Here is a 20,315-nt window from a genome sequence, read left to right as displayed (position 1 = left end):
TTCCCTTCACTCCTCACTGTCTAATTCAAAGTACCTCTATTATTCCCCCCACCTTATACAGAATTAGCATCTGCATATAAATGAAAATATTTGGGCTTTGATTCTTTGGGATTTGCTTAGCATAATATTCTTTAGTTCTATTCATTTACCATCAAATGCCATAATTTCATTCTTCTTTTTCTTTTTTAAACCAGGCAATTCAGTTTTATTGTCTTAAATTGAAACAACATATTATAATATAGGATGGAAATCTTTTTTTTTTTTTTTTTTGTGGTGCTGGGGATTGACAAGCACTTTACCAACTGAGCTATATCCTCAGCCCTCATTCTTCTTTAAGGCTGAGTAATATTCCATTGTCTATATAATACACATTTTCTTTATCCATTCATTTGTTGAAGGGCACCTAGGTTGGTTCCATAGTTTGACTATAGTGAATTGAGCTGCTATAAGTTTTGATGTGACTGTGTAACTGTCACATGCTGATTTTAAGTCCTTTGGGTATAAACCTAGGAGTAGGATAACTGGGTCAAATGGTGGTTCCATTCCAAGTTTCTGATGAATCGCCATACTGCTTTCCATAATGGTTGCACCAAATTGCAGTCCTACCAGCAATGTATGAGTCTACTTCCCCCACTACCCCATCCTCACCAATATTTATTGTTGCTTGTATTCCTGATAACTGCTATTTTGATGGGAGTGAGATGGAATCTCAGTGTAGTTTTGATTTACATTTCTCTTATTGCTGGAGATGTTGGACACCATTTCATAATTTGTTGATTAATTATATTTATTCTTCTGTAAAGCATCTGTTCAGTTCCTTAGCACATTTATTAATTGGGTTATTTGGGTTTTTGGTATTAATTTTTTGAGACTGTATATATCTTGGAGATTAATGTTCTATCTGAGGTGCATGTGCATGTGGTAAGATTTTCTCTCATTCTCTAGGCTCTCTCTTCACATTATTGTTTCCTTTGCAGAAAAGAAGCTTTTTAGTTTGAATCCATCCCATTTATTGAATCTTGATTTTACTTCTTGTGCTTTAGAAATCTTGTTAAGGAAGATGTTTCCTAAGCTGACATGGTGGAAATTTGGGCCTACTTTTTCTTTTGTAACCGATGTGATTCTGCAATCTTTGTAATGTTTTGAATAACCAATAAAAAAAAAAAAAAAAGAAATGTCCTTCATTGTCCCTTCTGATTGACTTTGGTTTGAAGTCTACTTTATCTTATATGAGGATAGAAACCCTGCTTATTTATGTGGTCCAGGTGAGTGATATGGTTTCTCCCATCCTTTCACCTTCAGTCTGTGGATGTCTGCCTATGTGGTGAGTCTCGGAGACAGCATATTGTTGGGTCTTGTTTTTTAATCCAATCTGTCAGTTTTGATTGATGAGCTTAGGCCGTTAATGTTCAAGGTTACTACGGATATGTGATTTGTCTTCCAGGTCATTTCAGTTTATTTCTAGTTTTCAATTTGAATTAGTTTCTCCTTGGGTTGACTGTTCCTTTAGTGTAGTTCTTCCCTTTGCTGGTCCCCCGCCCCTTTTTATAATTTCATCTTCATGGAATATTTTCTTGAGAATGTTCTGTAGTTCAGGATTTTTAGTTGTATGCTCTTTCAACTTTTGTTTGTCATGGAAGGTTTATATTTCATCTTCAAATCTGAAGCTTAATTTTTGTTGGATATACGTTTCTTGGTTGGAGTCTGTTTTTTTTCAGTGCTTGGTATACACTATTCCAGGACTTCCTAACTTTGAGAGTTCTCGGTTGAGCTGAGATCAAAATTGGTTTCCTCCTATACGTAATCTGGTATTTTTCTCTGGTAGCCTTTAAAATTCTATCCTTATTCTGTGGTGAAGGCAATCCCCCACTCACTGTCTTGACAGGGTCACAGTGAGATAAAGTGTTGGCAAAGCCGCTCTCCCACTGTCTTGACAGGGTCACAGTGAGGATGAATGCTGGCAAAGCCACGATGGTTGGTGGGTAACCGAAACCATGAGACCCTTTTTTATGTAATTGGGACTTTGCATTTTCATGCTTATGTTTCTCACAGGAGGCATGAGTATGTTAAATGCCAAACAAATTAAATTTCAGATGGCTAGAACAGAACAGGTAGTTCATGCCTTGGAGGCCATTCCACCCACCCCTCAGCATATCAAGGACAAAGTAAAATGCTATTCTTCTATCTTAGTACATTGTGGACAAACCTAATAACAGACAACAATCATCCTCTGAAAAACAAACTCTTTGAGAACTAGTGCACCTTGACTAAAAAACAAACTCTTTGAGAACTAGTGTACCTTGACTGAGAAACAAAGAAACTCTTCGAGAAAGCAGCTCAACCAGTTTTATGAAAATAAATTTAGGAATCAATTAAAATAGCTTTATAAGACACAGTTTTAGAATAATGTTAAAAATATTATTTTATTTAGATTTTTAAGTTTAGAAATTCTTAAGTCTTTAGTTGTATAGGTTTCTGATATGTTTTAAGGATGATTCATAAACTTTAGGATATTTTAAATATAAGATTTAAAGGGACTTTTTTAGATGGGAATTTTGAATTAGAAATAAAGTACAAGTGTACTTTAGGTTAATGATTGGCTAGGAGACTTAGAGTCTGGTTACGTAGTTTGGCATTAGTTAATAAGGAAATAACATATCTTGGGAAAAATAGTAAATCTTGGGAAAATCTGAAGGATGTAAATTGGTGATATGTTTTATTGATGATTCTGTACTTTGATGATTGTATGGCTGGGGGTCATATCCTGGAAGAACGTAGATCGGTGTGCTCTCAATCATGGTTAAGGAAATGTCATGTCTTGGCAAAGTTTTAAATTATATAATCAATGACATATTGTGAATCTATAATGATGAGAAAAATTGTAATAAAAAGGGGACCCAGAGAAAGCAGCTTTAGCTCTCTCTCTGGAGATTGCTCAAACGGAACGACTCCTGTCTCATCATTTCGCCGACGCCACTCCTCCTTCAGGACTCCCTGGACCCCGCTGGGGCTGGACCCCAGCAATTCTGTATGCTAGGCATTTTCATTATAATGTGCCTTGATATGCATCTATTGTAATTTTGTACACTTGGGCTCCTGTAAACCTTTGGTATTGAGTTTTTCCATTTTATTCTTTAGAGATGGGAAGTTTTCTGATATTATTTAATTGAAAAGATTGTGCATTCCTTTGATTTGTGTCTCTGTGCCTTCATCTACCCCAATAAATCTTAAGTTTGGTTTTTTCATGTTATGCCTTAATTTTTGGAAGTTCTGTACCTTATTTCTTAACATCTCTCCATAATCAACTCTATTTTCAGGATTATATATTTTGTCATCATTGCCTAAAGTTCTGTTTTTCAAGTGATTTAGTCTGTTGGTGATACTTTCTATTGAATTTTTAATTTGGTTTATTGTTTCCTTCATTTTGAGGATTTTTGCTTGTTTTTTTCTTCAAAATCTCTCTCTCTTTACTGAAATGATCTTCACTTTTGTATTCTTTCTCCTATTTCATATTTTACTTTCCTGATTAATTTAACTATATACATTCTAAACTCCTTCTCTGAAATTTCTTCCTCTGTGGTGTCAAAGGACTCTGTTACTAGAGTATCTTGGTTTGTTTGGGTGATATGTTCCCTTGCTTTTTCATGTTGTTTGTGTATCTACCCATTTAACACTATGAATCAGGGGAAGTAGAGTTTCTACTCTGTGGACTTACAGTGTCCCTGAAGGTTTCCAGTACCTCACTGTTTAGGGGGAGATAAATAATAACAACAACAAATACAGATAATATACAGCAATAACCCAAATAGCTCCTAGTATGATGCTTACAATGTTAATTATCACAATAAACAGAGATAATTATGATCAGCTATTGCCTATAATAATAACAGCAAGTTTGCAGAAAGGTTTATGATTTCAAATGGTAGAGATGGAGGGAACCAAAGTGATTTAGGAAGTGATGATTATGAGGTATTAGGAGAGAAGACTTAAAGTAAAAGATTAAAGGAAGACTGAAAGAGAGAAAAATAGAAATTGGCTGTTAGTGGAAGAAAAGAATGAATCAAGGGAAACCAGAGGTAGGAGAAAAAAATATACAGCATCTTAACCCGGGCTCTCCCGGACAGAGGAAGAGGGTCCACATCTGGACCGTTTTTTTGCCTGGAGTGACAGGCTCCTCAGTCCAGGGACTGTGCCTCTGAGAAGTCACACCCACCAGGCCCCAGGATGTCCCTGTCTGGTGGAGAGGGGGGAATTCATGCTGGGGAGCTCAAGTCAGTGTGGATGGCTGGGGGTGCCTATGGGTCCAGATTGGGTGGCAGGAGGTGTATGGCCAGGGCTTGTGGGGAGGATGGCTGCCAGGCTGTGTCTGCATTAGGTTGGTCAGAGCTTGGTTGCCATATTGGTTCCTTCTTTCTTTCACCGCAGGCTACCTGGAGAGATGGCTTCTTCCCTCCCCACACATAGATATTGTACAGTGTGTCTTTCAGATTTGTTGGGTAATGCCCTCGATCTCTAAACCCTCTGTACCCAGACATGCCTTAGGCCTCCCAAAAATATGGTTCCTTTAATTCCCTTATCCTCTACTATGTTCATGGAGGGACCCCTCTGTCTGGTGTTTCTGGCCCAGTCAGGGTAGCAGCTGTGCCACTGGGGGTCTTTTCTTTGTTTCTTTCTTTATTATTATTATTATTATTTAAATATCCAGTCTCCTGTATTACCAGTCTGCTTTGAATGTCCAGTTTTAGGCTCTAGGAAAGCCCCTCCCCCTTTCGTTTTTTTGTTCACCCACTTTGTGGAGAAATTCCTTGTCTACTTTCTTGGCGTCACACCATGGAACAGCCAGGAACACAATCTCCTCTATTCCACCATCTTGAAAAACCCTAAATTGATATTTTTTAAAGTGGAAATATAAAGAGAAAATAAAGAAAATCTAGACAATACAGAAGAATAGATGATCCCACATATTCTAATTCTTCCTAGTGAATTAATTCTTAATAAAACCTTGGTTAGTTTCTTATAACTTTTTAACATAATAAGATATGTGTTTTAAGTAAAAACGAGCACATACTCTGCATACTCTCCCATACCTAGTTTATTTCTCCTAATACTCTGAAAAACAAACAACCTAATTTTCTTCAATAGTGCTGATGTTTGTAATGTGCCATTTTCTGGGTGGTCAATACTTTAATTAAAGCATTTTCTTCTTTAGTGATGGACATTTATGCTGGTCAAGGGTTTTGCTCTAACAATACTGTAATGAAATCTTATACAACTTTTTATAAATATGTGATTGCATTTGAATATTTTAGTTTTAATTATTCTTTGATGCATGAAAATCTACAAGATTCATGGAAAGTGTTTTTTATTGTGCTTTTAAGTTTCTTCAAGTGAAAGATAATTTAGGCAGCTCCTTGTTATTGGTTTCCAACCTAATTGCTTGTACTTAACAGGCATTATATTTACTTTTCTCCAATGAAAAAAAAAATTAGTGATTACCCAGATTCTTGGAGTCTCACTTCTTGTAGGCCTGGAGATGTTCTCTTGTCATGTGAACATTGAAATCTGTGTCACTAATTCCTCCAACACAACTGCCCCAAGGACCCTCAGTTCTTCATTCTGAGCTTCGATTAATATTTGTTTTTCAATTCCAGGCCCTAAGGATTTTCCTCTGTTACCAGTGAGTTCAGTTTTTTAAAATATTGACCTATCATTTCTCATAGTTTGGTGATAGGCTTTAGATATCCAGATTGCAATAACAGTCAAGGTGTTGGTCTATTTATTTATAATGAGTACCAGTTAGATGTATATTAGTGTATGTACATTAGTAAGTTATTTCATTTTTTTCCTGTTTTTACTATTTATTGAAATAGTTTCAAATCCTTTTTTAAAATAAAGATATTGTATTTCACTGTATTCTTTTTTTTTCTTTTTTTAAAGCAACATTTTTTAAAGTGCTGAATGTTATTTTATTTTCTTTGCTTGGCTTTGTTTCAACAGAAGCAAGGAGTATAAATAAGAATTTTTTTGTTTTAGTTTTTAATTGATTTTTTCCTTTTCTAACATCTTTTTTGTTTTTATCAGTTTGTCTCAGTTTCTCATCTACCCTTGGTTTCTGTCTTTTCATTTCTTTAATGCAGCTCACAATGTTATAATCTTTTCATTTGTTTCCATCTATATTTTATTCCTGAGAACTTCTGACCTGTTCTCTTTCTGTTACCTTGTTGCTTCTGCTTTGAGCCAATGTAGCTAATGTTTGTGTTTTGTTTCTTCAATATTTTGGATTTCATTGAGGAAAAAAAAATGTTTTCTGCTTCTTGGTATGATTATTCTACTGTGCATTCTCCATTCATTGTTTTTTTTTATGCTATTCCTTGATTATCCTTTCCCCTCTCTTGTCATTGCTTAGTTTTCCACTTATTAATTTTTAATAAGTACTATCTTGCACAAATCCCTTCTCCCTGTGTGGAGCATGTTTGGGAAGCAACTGCAGTGAAGTGGATTGGAGAATGGTTTGGGAAAGAACACTCTCTCCTAGAGCCTAAACCTGGAGTTTGTCTTTTTTTTTTCAACGTTACTGCAGTATAGTTGATGAAAGTAGAATATATAAATACATTTAAGGTATAAAATGTGAGCTTTCACATAGGCCCACATGCACATTGTGAATTATGTGTCAGTATCAATTGATACATCCATTACCTCACAAAATAGTTACACATTTTGGTGAGAACCATTTTTCTCTTAGCAAATTTCAAGCATATTGAGAAATATGAGAGTATTGTTAACTGTAGCCACCATCCTGGGAGTTTGTCTACTTTAGTTTAGGGGAAATGTTCTTATGGGCTATCAGCAAAGTCACAGATCTCAAATTTTACTGTGTATTAGAGGCTTGCTTCTCTCCAGGTCTTAACCCAGTAATTGTGTGGATTAAGTCTCCCCAGCATTTGTTTTAAAAATTTTATTGGTTCTTTTTAGTAATATGTACCAGTGGAGTCCATTTTGATATAATTATACAAGCACTGAATACAATTCTAATTAAGACCCCATTCTTGTGGATGTACATGATGTGGATGTACATGATGTGGATGTACATGATTCACTGTGGATTATTTGTATTTGTGCATGGGATAATTGTGTCACATTAATTCCACTGTATTTTTTTTCATTTTCCTTTAAAAAAAATAGCTAGTTCGTGCAAAGGTGGCAGTTCTGTACTATCCCTCATTCAGTCCCATATTCCCACTGCCCTAAAATGTCATATAACTAGAAATTTAATGCATCCCAACTGGTCTGCCAAGCCCAGGGCATGCTTCCTTCTTGAGAAGTGAATCTCTTTGTGTTGGATTCCACAAGTGTGTGTAACTGTGCACATGCTCCGAAAGTTCTCCGGCACCAATTGCCCAGTTCCCCTCTGCAACATCCTAATCTCATAGCCTGTGGTTGAATATCAGTACAGAGGCGAGCAGTGGCTTACTTAGTACTCCCCACCCAAAGCACAACCTTTATTTGTGCATAAAATAATGTATTTATAATACAAATGCAGCTTCAATATGTGTTCCTTAACCTTTTAGGTATGCTTAGCTCTTATAAATTTCCCAATGACAGTTCCCAAGATTATCTTCTAGTTCTATAGAAAATGACTTTCTTTCTTTCTTGTTTGTTCTGGTTCTACCTTTTTTCTTTCTCTAGAAAAGAATAGGTTGAAATATTTTCATACGATCCTTACACAAACAATCCTCTAGATTACTTAAAATGTGTATGTGTTTGGTTTGAAAGTTCTTTTCTATTATTTGGCTACTAAATCAGTAGAAAACACTTGTTTTCCTTTTTAACATTAACAAAAAAAAAAATTTGTATGAATTGTGTGATGTCCAAAGTTAAAGTTACTGATGAAACTAACATTTTTTTTTGTGAACTTATAATTTCAGAAAACTTTTAAATCAATGTTAAGATATCTCAATGATTTCAAATTCAATTATATAGCATTTTCTGTCTTGACAGTCCTAAATCCTGCTTCTTATCATTTCCTCAGAGAAAATTAGCAACACAGTATCAGTGTTAGCAAATTGAAAATTTGTTACCTCTGCTTGATTTCAAAGTCTAAGCTCATTTTATTGATAAGCTTGACTGTCTTTGTTTGAACTAAGTTAACCTTTCAAAACATTGTGGTATATAAGTTAATTATCACCTAGTTCTCTGGAAAAACTCCTCCTACTCAGGGTGCTGAAAAATTATATCATTTCAAGACCTTCAGTTTCAAATCATAAAGAAACTAAACCAGACTGAATCCGTTGCTGCTTTCTCTTGACCACCCCACATTCTCACCAATCAGGAACACTTTAGGACCACATGTCAGCTCAGAGTAAGCACAAGGCATAGTACAATTTGGCTTCTATTTTAAAAACTAGAAGGGTGGGAGGCAAGAATTCTACCACTGAACCACCAATGGATAGGAAAGGCAGCAGAATATAACAGACACTAGTATGGCAATATATAAATCAATGGAAGTGTAACTGATGTGATTCTGCAATTTGTATATGGAGTAAAAATGGGAGTTCATAACCCACTTGAATCAAAGTGTGAAATATGATATATCAAGAACTATGTAATGTTTTGAACAACCAACAATAAAAAAAATAAAATAAAATAAATAAAAAAAAATAAAAACTAGAAGGGAAGATCCAAGGAGCTACACAAAGCTAAGACCAGGAACTCAACTCTGTTCCTGTGTTTTTGCTGTAAATCAGAAAGCCCAAAATTGTACTATGCAGGAAGCAGAAAGTAAAGAAATGGATCTCTGTTATCTGGTACCCTTAGCAGTATCTGGCTTCAGTTGACTCAATCAGATCCAATTTGCACCCTATGGTATGAACCAGCCATGTCTTGCAGCTTCTTTAATATGTTTAGTCTTTAGTCTTTATTTTTTTAGTGCCATCTGGAGTGTTCTATTGGCCATAATTCAATCTCAGCCCATTGATTTATTATTTCTACAGTTCAGTCTCCTTTCTGAAACTTCATGTCTTAGGAGAGACCCCTGTAACTGACATCTCCTTTAGTTTTTCTCTGACACCAAAGTTGGTGATGGACCAGCAATTCTCTGTCTTTTTAATCCCACGGAACCCATATAATTTGAACCAAGGTATTCACAAAAGACTTGTAAACCATTAAAACGTTTCTTCCCATTCTGCAAATTTACCTTCTTGTCTTCTGAATGGTTTTTCCATTTGGACTTTGTCAGCTACCTCCCCGCTCCTAGAAGGAAGATTCTCTCTCAACAATGTATATCTAATCAGAACTTCATAAATTTTAGTCAATTGCCACTTGGTGCATTATCTTGGTACCACTAAAATTATTTTAATTATTGCTGGAATAAATTTCATGGTTGTGGCAAGGAAAGGAGTGTTTTTCAAAAAGCTCGCCATTTCTTTGCTTCATTTTTTTCCAAAAAAAAAAGCTTTTTACTATGGTGACAGAAGGGAATAAATTTGACAGTTGGGGTAAATAAATCGACATCATTTCAACCTATACAATTCATAAAGGACACATACACTGACTTTAAATGACAGTATCATTTTCCACAAACTCCTCTCTTAGATAATATGGTCTTTTAACAACAACAACAAAATGTCCTTCTGTAAGATGGGTCCTTATCTGCAAGTAGCTTTAGGAAGATTGGTGATGTTGCCATCAGAAGTTACAGTAACTAGAGAAGAGTTATTGCTTCCTTAACTTTGTGGCTCTGTCTGTCCACAGGAAAAAAAATATAGCTAAAAAAAAAAAAATCAAAGCCAGATGGCTCTAGAGGAAATGCCTCTAATGCTTTGGCTGTTATTAAGACACCCCGGGAAGAGCTGTTTTATGACTGGTCACCATGGCCAGCTTTACTGGCCCATCTGCTCCCTAGATCTTGTGTAAGAGAACTTGTGGTCTCTGCTAACTTTACATGAACAGCAAGGCACCTTGTTCTGGGTTCATCGTGATGAATTTTGTTTTGAAAAATAACTTACAGGGAATAAATGCAGAAAGAAACAACATAATATATTGAATATGCCCATAGACTAATAAGAACTCAGCTAAAAACAGAAGGGAGAAATTTGAAACAAATTGATATGTCACTTTTAAATCATCAGAACTGTCTCTTATGTCTGCACAAGAAGTGACCTATTTGCAATGAAAAACCATGAAAGTTGTGAAAATTAATTTCTTTCTCCAGGAACCTGTAAGAAATCATCTTTTGAAATTTTACTTAACCACTTACATGAAAGGGATAGAACATAAGAGTGAAGGTGTATATATGATTCACAAATCTCTACATTTCCGTGTAGTTTTAGACAGCATCATTAAGAGATGACCACATCTGGTAACCTCTGTGGTAGATCCACTCTATGAGGTGGGGGAAGGTTCCTATTTATGGGTTTTGCAGAGTTTGATCCTGTGACCTGTAGCCTATTTAAGATTACCAAAGGTTTAAGAACAGGCTTGTAAACTTTGTAAATATTTAAAATTCAGATATCAGTGCCTTAATTTAGAAATATCCATATAAACTCTGGACATTTTACAAATAAGTGACATAGTTATTGTTTGTGACAGGCCTGCTCTGAGATGGAATGGTTTCTTGCAAAGCCATAATAAGAAGGAATCTAATACAAAAAGCATGACATTCTCTAGACTGGTCTTGTAAACATTCAGGAAAGGAATTGGTTCAAGAAGATTCTTTTCCCCTTATTTTTTACAAATGAGTAAGAACATGTTGTTTTATGTTACATAGAAATTTTCCTATACAATTTCAGTATTTAAGGTAGCTTAAAAGCCTTAAGCAAAATTGAAACTTAGGAACACAGTATATTCACTGAGTGTTCCTAATGTATAGGATTAAAGGTGAGAGGAGAACACCAGGTAATCTCACCAATGAAATTGTTCTCTGTCCCTCCAAAGACAGGAGTTGATCCTACTAGTGATGCTTCTATTTTCGGTGGAATTTAATAACAAACAAGTGGATAACTATGTACACTTGGAGTAGGTTTGCATATGATTGCCAGAAGGGATATCTGAGTTGACAAAAGGTGCAAAATAAGAAACACCTGAAACTTTACAGATTATTTAGATGAGAGAGGGGTCTGATTCCAGAGATTATGAATGTTTCTTCTTCTGCTTTACAAAATTCTTTGAAAATTATTCCTCATGCAATTAATAAGCACAACAGAAACGAGCAAAAAAAAAACAGATAATATTTTTATGCTGCAATGTTGTGCTGAGAAATCTAGGATCTATACCCTTTAAGAGTATGACTTCTGTTAAAAATGACTAACCATGGGTGCATGATGTTTTGATAAGCAGTAGATAGCTTTTGCTTGATTTTAATAGTTTGAAGAGTTCAATTTGAAGTCAGTGTAATGTAACTGAAATTCACTTTGGCATAAATAATCTTGGAAATTTTTGAAATAAGTTTTAGTAAATTGAATATTTAAATGTATTACATTTCCATAAACTGTGATACATTCATGTGTATCTGTAGACATACTTTTAAATTTTTTAATTTATTCCATAAAACCTCTTCTCATTAAACAACGAGTGGTCAGACTAAAAAAATCGCCCACTAGAATCAAACCGCTAGGCTTGAAACTCAGATCCCTAGGCAATTTTTTAAAATCTCTAAACTTCAGTTACTTTATCTGTAAATAAAAATCATGGTAATAGTATGTAATGCATATGGTTGTTATGAAGATTAAATGAGTTAACACATCTTTATCAAAACTAGTGCCAAACTAATACACTCTTCTGAAATTTGATTTTTGTACTTAATATTTCTTTCCCTTTGCCTGTAAACTCTTTTTTTTTTTTGGGGGGGGGGTGATAAATGCCAAATCACATTTACTTAACATACTTGTTTTCCAATATTTCATACTATAATCAATATTGAAATTACTCTTAAATATTCTGTATCTCAACTCCTGATAGTTATTTAACATAGTTTTAGACCATCATTAATTCATAATTTTTTGAAGTGTTATCAATCAAGAGTGTGATGACTCAATGATTAAAGCTATGCCATCTTCACTAAAATTTGTTTAAAATATATTTTCTATTATTAACAAATTAATTCCAATCATATTTTTAATAGACTTGAGGGTGTTTAATGCACCATGTTTGGCCTGTAGAGCACAAGCATGCTGCCCCTTTTCCTGGAAATGTGATCCTCACCATTTTGAAGTTTTGTCATTGCTCCTGGAGTACAAAATAGAACTAGTAGACCTGGTATCTCTCTCCAACCACATGGGACACAACATCAAGGGAGCAGCGATCTCATACGTCTAGTCCATTCCTAAGAAACTATGGCAAAGCTTGAGACTTTCCCTGACTCCTAGGAGGACTTTTAATTTTAGAATCTTGGAGCCTTGGTTTCTACCCTTCCTCTAAATTAACGAGTCAATTATTCTGTGAGAAGTTATCTAGATAGTTATTAGCATTCCATGCTGAATGTTTCTATAAAGTAAAACTAATAAACTTTCTGGGATGAAAAGTATTAGAACAAGGAAGATTGCCAAAAAGGGTCCGTTTTTAACAAGAGCAATAGAAATGAGCATGTGCATACATTGAAGGCAGCGACATACAGAACCTCTTTGTGGTTTCACAGGAAAAAGGTGGCAACCCAACCTCAGCATGATAGCAATTATGTATAAAGAATAATGCATTCTCAACTTCAGTGTGATAGTGTTTATATTTTTAGGTACAGTGTGATTTTTAACTTTGTTCAGTTGATAATTAAAATTAAGGTAGGTGCATGAATAATTCATGACAAATGAAAATGGCTTATATATATAAAAATGACACTACTATCAGGTATGTAGGAATTTAAAAAATTAGTCTCTACTTTCAGGTAGTCGTTACTTCCAATGAAAAGTTTTAAAGAGCACTTTTTTTTTTGGAAACATTTCAGTGTGGTTGGAATTCGTTGGTTCATTTACTTGTAGAGCCTTCTAATGGCAAAATCATCATTGAAGCACAGATCAAAATGGAATCCTGAGATGATCTTTTATATCAGCATGAAGAAGAATTTTGGAAGATGTTCATAATTATTTCAATGTCTGTTAATCAAGCTTAATGTTGAACACTTCTTATTTCTTTGTAAAGCTGCAGAATATTTGGATTAAATATTTAATCGCCATATCCAACACATTTAGCAATTTGCAGGAAGTGCAACTATATTTAAAGGTTTTTAGCTGAAATATCAAATTTAAAGCTGAAGTTATACTATGTGGCCTTATCTCTTTACTTGTGAAGATCATAGAGCTCTAGGATTCCATCTGTGTCCTGAGTCTTTCTGCAGAACCTCACTGTTCACTCCTTCGTGTTTGATAGGGCACTATTCTTGCTACAAGCAAGAAGAGCCTACCAGCGACCACATACATACAAAATTAATCATATAACCTTGTTCAGTGTCCTTGTACCATATTACACTACTAATTTCGCTAAGCATAGTTTAGTGTCTAAAATCCTCGTGAATGAGGCCTTTGTTAATAATTTTCCATGGTAACTTACTTGATCTTGGATCTGGGAAATATATTCTTCTCATTTGGGATATTTAATTTACTAAATCTATGATGTGTTGATTAATTCTTGGCTCTTTAGCTACAATGAACTATTCACAGTATATAAACAAATTAGTAAAGGCTCAAGAATATTTTCTTGCCTCATATCACATACCATCATTTAAAGGACACTAGCATTCTTATGAAAATGAGGCTATTATAACAATACTACTAAATATATAAATTTAATTTAATTATATACATTATTATTAAAAGGAGTCTTAGAAAGGGGCAAAATTTAATAAAATTTAATAAAAATAAGCATTGCAAAATTGCAATGCTTATTTTTATTAAATAGAAATAAATTTTTAAGCCATAAGATAAATTAATGTCAAAATTTGTCATATGGAATTAGTTTAATATACATTGATCCTTTGATAATTATTCTTAGTAATTGACATATAAAATTTCTCATAATTGGGTAATAAATTAAGTGTAACAATAAAGACAAAAACTTAAGTGAGCACATCAAATTTCTTTACATTTAGCCAAAACAATCCCTACTACTTGTTGATTAAATTTTCTGTGCAATGTATTTGAATTATAATATTATGTAACAAATTAGCCATGGAGACTGTTTACTTCAAAATGACAGAGACATATACAAACACATCTCTGTGTATATGTATTCCATTATATAAAAATGGGGTCCGTGGGCTGGGGAAAAGGCTGTGTGGTAGAACACTTGCCTAGATTTCATAAAGCCCTAGGTTTGATTCCCAGCACCACAGGAATAAAAGGGAGTTGTATTATGAAACGATTTGAAAATTAGTTGTTTGGAAAGATAAGTACTGGTAATAAGTACTGGTAATATCCATTGCAATTTGTAATTGCAAGATTCAAGGCTAAAAAATCTTACCACATGAAACACAGTTCACTTTGATCCTGAAATAAGTTGGAAGCGAGTTGGAGGAGTGGAGGACAGTGGTCAACTGAGGTGAGAAGATACTCTGGTGGAGGAATGTCTCTCAAATTAGAAGCCATGAGAAGGCCCATAGGGTGGGAGTTGTGAAAGAAAAGAACCATGTGCAAGTCAGTTATCTGAATGTGCACAAAAATAAAGTATCAGTTCATTACATAAAATTACAGTGATAGTTTTGCCATTTAGTAAATATACGTCCTGTGACAGAATTATGCTTCCCTGCTCCTTGGCTCTGGGTAGGGCTCAGTGGTATGTTAGCACAAGGGACACAAAGAAGATCTTGATATATGCTTGGCAATTGGAGCTACCTCTCTTGCCTTCCTAGATTTCCTCATGGGGAAAAAATAAATAAAAAAGAAAATGAGCTAGTTGTTGGTTTAAAGAGCACACACTGCAGTGGAGTAAGATCAACCCAAGATGGTGCCACTCAGTCAAATCCCAGCTGGTCTGCAAGGGCAAGGACAAAAAATGCATGTGTACTTTAAAAAATATCGAAAAATCGCTGTGGGTGATATATGGCATCACCATAGTGTTGAACTATTTGACATAATTTTTAATGCCACAAATAATTTAGCTTGTCAGGCCAACCTTGTGGTACAGAAAACACAACACAAAACCTATACAGGGGAATTCAAAGTATGTGACATTAACAAATATAGCAATGATTACCTTAGTGGCAACTGCAATGAAAACAGAATAAGCATTTTCCTGCCTTTTCCCATTTTATATAAAATTCACAATTCACATGAGCTTGAATAACTTGTACCTTGAGCTTTAAATGCCCCATTTGTATACAAATTGGACCTGGCATTTCCCACCTAAGTCTGTTCAGCCATCTCTTTGTTGAGGTTGAGCTTCTCCCACCTATACATACGGCAAGGTAACCTGTCTTAGTATGAAAAAGAATTTGGTTTCCTGAATGAAATATCAGTGACAACAAATCTCCCTGTCATTGACACCAGACCATTCTTTATGACTCTCTTATCTATGTAATTGCCTTTATGATTTGGGTTGGGCAGTCCTAAAGCCTTGAAATTGGGAATACTTCTCCTTCGAAAAGATTTACCCTAACCTTATTTTTTTTCACAAGAATATAGCATGATTTGAATAAGTCAGATAAATGGAAAAGGGCAATTCCATCTAATTATCAATAAATGGGGAGAAATGGAGAGAGAGGATGAGAAAGAAGTGAAGAAATTAAGAAAATAAATGATGAATTGTACATGGAGCTGAGGAATCTTTTATAGAAACCTTATTTCTGCATCTTCAGCCATGTTAAAATTTGCCAGAGGGATGAAGTGAAGAGATTTAATCATGTGCCAAGGAAAGAAATGAGAGTACTCAGAATTTGGAATACTGTGGTCCACCAGAGAAAAAAACAGGAAAATGTGATGAGATTAGAACATGTGGTCACCAGGCCATGGGTGGAAGGCTGTGCTAGTGGGGGCAGGAGGGGAGACTGGAGATGAAAGATTCAAGTGGACATGTGCAATAAGGACAAGATAGGACAAGAAGAAGTATTATAATATTTATAAAGAAGTATTATAATATTTCAGGTGAGACAGCATTTATTTATTTATTTATTATTTTGAATCTCAAGCAAAGACTATGAGGATAGAGAAGAAGGATACATTTAAGACATTCAAAAAATCAATGGACCATCCACACTCAGTCACTCCAATTTTAAAATGAGGCCCAGATTCCTGAACTGTGTGTGTGAACCTTTCTCACGTAGAAGGAAGAAGAAAAATCTGTAGTCAAACATGCGCAAGGTGAAAGTTAATTGTGTGATTTTAGCTTATAAACAGTTTTGAAGAATGCTAACATTTTAATTATTGATGAGCAAGTTGATGCCAAGTTACACCTTAATTCAATCCATTCACTGACCCAAGCTCAGAAGGAGATGGTATTTTAAAATACTGCTAGCTGATTCCCAAATGCATTTGAAAAAAACTTCGATTGCATTTTTAAAAGATGTAAAATTGACTTAGCCCTTGACAATTTTCTGTTTTAATCAAGATTGTTCCTCAAGTCAATTTTTCAACATTGAAGATAATCCAATATATGAATTTGTATTATCATTCACCAATTAATAGGCACGTAAGATATATCTCAGAAGGAAAACTACTACATCCAACTAAGTATAGTTCTGAGAGTGCTTCATTTTTGCACTGTTAATCATATGCAAATATGTATTAGAACTGTTGATACATCCATCTTCATAATGCCTTTTCCGCTTGTTAAAGTGAAGTTTAAGATGCTCCTGGAGGAGTAATAGGCTGTATATAATGGACTAGGGAGTAAAAACTTTGGTTCTATATGCTTAATTAGTTTCTAATTTCTCTGTAATCTCATCATGAGTCTCTAGCAGAAAATAATATTGACCATACATATGGTACAAGTGGGTGCTGGCATTGTAGAACATTCTCAAGAGGCTCACTGAATTATTTACTAAGCCTAATGTACTACTAATTCAAATTAAACTTCACCTCCAGTGTAATTGTAAATTCGGTAAGTAAGTGGTGCCCTATAAACATCATAGGCTTATTAGAATTAAGTGAGATAAAGTGCCCAGCATAATGCCTGTGAATAAATAGGCTGGTACCTCACTTGGCTCCATCCAAGAAATAAGATTCACATCTTTTTTCAGATCAGGAACAACAACAACAACAACAACTTTGCACATCTCCAGATTTAGTCAGACCAACCATGCTTTATAACATACAAGTGATCCCAGATACTGACAATTCTAAAACAATAAAACCAATCTGGACAGAAAGACCTTCTCCATAGCAGTTAAAGAGAACCTGGTCTGCCTTCTGCTCTTGCAGGAGTGGTAGGAGAAAGCCACATAGAGATGGCATATAATCTCTGAGTGAGCCATTGGCTCTTTTTTTGTATATAAAATGCACAACTTTTCTCAAGGTTTCAGGGGCCATGATTTCACACAATCAATCCCAGTGTATGCTCAAATACCCTGCCATCTGGTGAAAACTGCATCCATTGGGGTGGACATGTAGTTCAGTGGTAGAATACTTGTTTAGCATGCTTGAGGCCATGGTTCATTCCCCAGGATTTGCAAAATAAATGCATAAACAAACAAAGAAGCAAATGATGATTGTTAATAATGTCTTCTCTGGCTAATAAAGGAACATTGGTAATTGTTTTAAAATCTTAAAACATTTCTTAGTCCTTACTTGATCTGTAGTTTAAAAAAAATTCAGTCAACAAATGTTTATAATGTGTTACATTAATATGTACCCTCTTTGGAAATTCAAAGAGAAAACTGCATGTAACACACATCTTTGTTACTAAATCTCTCACAAGGACAAATTGGGAGGGAAACTGTACATTCTAAAACATTTTCAATAGCAAAAACGTGTGCTCTTTTCCCAAGTTTATTATTTAACTAATTAAGTATTGTGTCTTAGATGAATGACATTATTTGCGTCGAGCTATTTGAATGCATAGAAACCACTAATATATTTCAGTCTTCACAATTAAGATCTGTTAGATTGATGAATGTTATATTAAGTAATGTCAATTTCTAAACATTATTTGTCTCATTCATTCATCATTCTGTTCAAGTACAATTTTGTGAGCATTTACTGCATATTTGGAATTTGGAGATCAATATGTCGATGCAAAACATATGAAGAATGATTTTATCTGACACATAATAGACAATCCACTTTGAAAACCAAACATCATATTAAAGCACACTTTTAATATATATTTTTTAAGATCCTGTCTTAAAAACTTAAACTATCTTTCAAATCTCTTAGTAATCTAAGGCTCATAATTTTTAATCCTACATTGCCTGGCAACTAAATATTTTATTTTGCAAGCTAGTCAATATTTTATTTTCTTCAGCATTATTTTTTTTTTCCTGCCAGAGGAAGTGAAGTCATGTAAGGAAAGATGGAGACGAGACGATCACACAGGAAGTGGGCGAGAGCTGCACTAAAGGAGAAGGAGGCTGACTAATTGCAAAAAGGTCTTGACTGTAAGGCAAAGGAGCTTAGAACTGATTTGATAAAGACCTTGGAACCTCTGTATTTTTTTTTTCTTTCAATCTTACTTTCTTTTGTCAAAGCCTTTGGCTGTTTTCAGATCTGGGGCCTTGGTTACATTGTTACTTTGGTTCAGAGGTCATAATGAAATTAAAAAGGAGGCTCAGTCCAGCAGCTACTAGATGGGATATAAACCAAAATAATAATAATAACAACAACAATAATAATAATAAAAATCAAAGGGCTATTTCTCATTTTCCACTTTCATGGGGCAAAATAAAAAAGATTCCATTCTAAGAAATTATTTTCTTTCCTTAGGCCAAAATTAAGCTTTGAGGTTCAAAGGTAAGTAGAAAATCAAGCATCACCTCCCCTCTTGCTACAAACAAAAGAAAACAAACCTTGTAGCCAGGACAGCAGGAACCTGGCTTTGTAAAATTGCAATCAAAGCTGCTCTGTTGGTCAGCCAGCAATGGATCTCAAGTGGTGATCTGGGAGCCTGCCACCACCATGGTGCTTTCAATCCTAGTTAGCAAATGCCCCCTTCTAAGATGAAATCTGTCTCCTATGAGTAACCGTCAGGGACATAAGGTTTAGAAACCAGAACGAAAGCATCTTTTCCTGTCCAAATCCCATTATAAACTAGGCACGGTTTTGAAATAAATATTGCTTAATGTTACCTATTTTTTTAAATTAAATGCCGAGAATATAGATTTGAAGGTTATATGTATCCTGGTGTATGTGGACCAGTATGAAATGAATCATGTTACATTATTCATCTTTTCAAAGGTAGAATGAATATGAAATTACAGAACCATGCAATTAATTCAGCTGAAGGGCACAGAAAGATAAAGATGCCACTGAACTTTCTGGAAAGAATATATATATATATATATATATATATATATATATATATATATATATATGCAAAAATTCTGAAGAAACATCACAAGCTGTAGCAATATAATAAGATGTATGTTTTTTAAAATCTTAATAAAAATCAACAGGTTACTCTTTGAGTGTCTGAAAATGTAATTCTAACTCCCTTAGGACATGGTACTTCACATTTTCTATCAAGATTTTCATGGCTATAATTAAATTCAGCTGAATGAAACTGCTTTAAATGAAAGTTAATTTAGCAAGTATTATTTTGGAACTTTAGGAGAAAAAATTTTAAAAATATAGTCTGTTTATTTTGGTTCTATTAAAAGATCAATGGAAATTTTTAGTAATGGCAACCACTTGGAAAGAAGCAAACATCTCAGTGTATAGTAAGTCTAAAATTGTATTTCCTCTCTCCTCCCTCTCAAAGAAACTTGATCATGACAAGCAAAGATTGTTAAATATGCTCTTAAGAAGTGTATAAGATTTTTAAGAAAAATAACTAGATTTTTATATGTAGAAGGAAGTTATTAGTTCTGTAATCTATGTTTTATATAGATAGATAGAAACAGATATATAGATATAAGAGACTGTCTGAAAAAGGGGTCTTTAAGTTTTTACCTTTCCTTTTATGTGATGGAGTTTAAAAAGATGAAAGGCAAGCTTTTGTGTTTACATCTGGAGTATAAAAGAGGCTCAGTATGAGAAAAGGACATTCCATGAAATACTATGTCAGAAACATTCTCAGTCAGAATTCCAGAAATAGCAAGATGTTAAATAGATAATTAAAATGTCTTCAAGGTTTAAACCATAGGGACTTAGGGTTTTAATCATGTAGTGTATATTCATCAGAAGTTTTTGCTTTTATCTTGATCAGATTTTGATGCTGTCTTTGGGGGAAGAAAGACCAAG

This window comes from Callospermophilus lateralis, chromosome 10 (assembly GCF_048772815.1).
Source record: "Callospermophilus lateralis isolate mCalLat2 chromosome 10, mCalLat2.hap1, whole genome shotgun sequence".
In the NCBI taxonomy this organism is placed as follows: domain Eukaryota; kingdom Metazoa; phylum Chordata; class Mammalia; order Rodentia; family Sciuridae; genus Callospermophilus; species Callospermophilus lateralis.
Note: the sequence above shows the minus strand (reverse complement) of the source record.